The sequence below is a fragment of the Jaculus jaculus genome, chromosome 10 (genome assembly GCF_020740685.1).
Source record: "Jaculus jaculus isolate mJacJac1 chromosome 10, mJacJac1.mat.Y.cur, whole genome shotgun sequence".
Taxonomy (NCBI): domain Eukaryota; kingdom Metazoa; phylum Chordata; class Mammalia; order Rodentia; family Dipodidae; genus Jaculus; species Jaculus jaculus.
In genome coordinates, this window is record NC_059111.1 from 41,999,409 (window position 1) to 42,002,304 (window position 2,896).

The 2,896-nt window shown below is 34.2% G+C and overlaps 1 non-coding gene across 1 annotated transcript; it reads right to left on the reverse strand.

The window, feature by feature from the left end:
* Nucleotides 1-1,463: 1,463 nt before the first annotated feature.
* On the reverse strand, nt 1,464-1,570 carry LOC123464174. The gene has a single exon (XR_006639414.1). It is a non-coding gene; the product is annotated as a U6 spliceosomal RNA (small nuclear RNA).
* Nucleotides 1,571-2,896: the final 1,326 nt, after the last annotated feature.

Genomic DNA, 2,896 nt, shown 5'->3' on the forward strand with positions numbered 1-2,896 from the left:
ATTGTTGAGTTTCCATGATTTTGTGTATGCTGTATAGCTTTTCTTGCTGTTGATTTGTAGTTTAATCCCATTGTGATCAGATAGAGTGCAAAGGATTATTTCAATTTTCCTGCATTTGTGGAGGTTTGCTTTGTGTACTAATATATGGTCTATTTAAGAGAATGTTCCATGTGCTGCTGAAAAGAATGTATATTCTGCAGCATTTGGGTGAAATGTTCTGTACATATGTTAGGTCCATTTGTTCTATGATCTCATTTAATCCAGATGCTTCTCTGTTTATTTTTGACCAAGATTACCTGTTAGTTGATGAGAGTAGCGTTGAAGTCACTGACTATAACTGCATTTAGTGTTATCTGTGACCTTAATTCTAATAGTGTTTGATGAAATTGGGAGCCTCCACGATATGTACATATATCTTTAGGATTGTAATGTGCTCCTAATGGACTGTTCCTGTAATCAATATTAAGTGACCTTCTTTACCTTTCTAAATTAATTTTGGTTTGAAATCTACCCTGTCAGATACTAGTGTAGTGACATCTGCTTGTTTTCTAGGCACATTTTCTTGATATAACTGTTTTCCAACCTTTCAACATAAGAAAGTAAAGGTGTATTTCTTGGAGGCAAGAAATAGAAGTATGTGTGTCTTTTGGTTTGGGATATTAAAGTCATTGATACTAAGAATTATTTTTGAAAGGTGTGTATTTTTTCTTGCCATTTTTTCTTGTTTTGATGTTCCTCTGGGTTTTCCTTTGCTCTCTTGTATTAACTACTATTTGAGTATGGTTTATTTTTTCTTTGTTCCTTATGTGTCTGCTTTTCTTTCTTTTCTGCATGGAGCATCCTTTCAAGTATTTTCTGTAGAGCTGGCTTAGTGTTCATATATTCCTTTAGCCTATTTTTTGTGGAATGTTCTTATTTCTCCATCAACTTGGATGGGTAGCTTTGCTGGGAAAAGTAATCTTGGTTGACAGTTGTTATGTTGCAGAAATTGGAATACATCATTCCAAGGCCTTCTGGATTTTCAAGTTTGTGTTAAGTAATCTGCTGTTATCTTGATGGACTTGATTTTTCTCTCTAACTGATCTCAATATATTGTTCTTTAGTTTGTGTGTTTTGTAGCTTAATTATAATGTGATGGTGAGAGATTCTTTCCTGATTTTGTCTGTTTGCCTTGGAATCACTTCCCTTATTTGGAGGAAGTTTTCTTCTATGAGTTTGTTGAAAATACCCGCTATGCCTTTGTAGTGAAATTCTTCTTCTTCTACTATACCCTGAATTCTTATGTTTGCTCTCTTCATAGTGTCTGGAATGTCTTGAAATTCCCATCCATGCCATCCTATTTGTTTGTCTTTCTCTTTGTTGAATGTATTAGATCTGCCACATGGTCTTCTAGTTTTAGATAGTCTGTCCTCTCTTTAATCCATTCTACTGGTGAGCGTTTCTACAGAGTTTTCTTTTTTTTTTTTAATATGGAATGCTTCACGAATTTGCATATCATCCTTGCACAGGGGCCATGCTAATCTTCTCTGTATCATTCCAATTTTAGTATATGTGCTGCCGAAGTGAGCACCAGAGTTTTCTTTTTGACTTACACTGTTTTTCATTTCTAGTACTTTGGATTGGTATTTTTTCATTATTTCTATTTCCTTAATCATGTCTTGTGTCAACCTTCTTATTTAATTAAGTTGGTTTCTTGTGTTCTCCTTCAGAAGTTTGTTTTCTTCTTTGATTCCTTTGATTTCTTACAGTATAAATGTTATCAGTTTTTTGAAATAATTGTCATGCATTTCATCTAAAACAGTCTCACTGAGGGTCATTTATGATGGATTTATAGTTTTTGGTGGTATTGTATTGTCTTAATTTATGGGTTTCTTGTATTATAATGTAGAGATTTTTGTGTCTTAAGTTAATTTGATGCTTGGGTTTTCTAATTATCTGCAGTGTTCTTAGCCATATAAATCTGACCTTATCTACCTTTAGGGTAGGAGTTTAAGCTGCTAAGTGTGCTCTTATACTAAAAAAGAAAAAAACAAACAAACAAACTAGGTGTTGAGTTCATTTGCTATTCAAGTTCCACATGGCAGGAGTTCTCTGTGCTTTCTCTTCTTTCATTCTCTTAATCTAACAAAGTCAAAGTATTACTCTCCAGTCTATGGATTTTAATTCTTTAAACTCATAAGAGAAGGATCTAGGGATACCTTGTGTACACCATCCAACAGTGTTTGGATAAATGGGAAATGGGGACTCAACATGTAAAAATATGATTTAATGGAGGGCCAGAAGGATGCACTGTAGTGCTTCTCGAATGGACTATACGTGCACTTCTATTAAGATTCAGGCAATCAAAGCTACAAGCAGTCTGAGCATAAGACAGATCAGACCATAAGCAACAAAAATAATGCTGGTGGTATCACCATACCTGATTTTATACTATATTACAGAGACATAGTATCAATAACAGCATGGTACTGGCACAGAAACAGACACATACATAAATGGAACAGAATCAAGGACACAGATGTAAGTCCGGCCAGCTACAGCCACCTGATCATCAACAAAAAAAGCTAATTGGGAAAAAGACAGCCTCTTCAACAAATGTTGAGGTGAAAACTAGATATCTATATGTGTGAAAATCTAGATATCTATGTGTATATGAAAATAAATCCTTATCTTTCTTCATACACAAGAATTAACTCCAAATAAATTGAAGACATTAATATCAGAGCCAAAACTCTGAAATTGATAGATAACAAAGTAAGAGAAAACCTTCAACATATTGGAATAGGCAATGACTTTCTGAATATAACCCTAGTGGCTCAGGAGATAAAACTACTAATCAGCCACTGGGACCTTGTGAAATTACAAACTTTTGTGTAGCAAAGGACATTGTGAATAG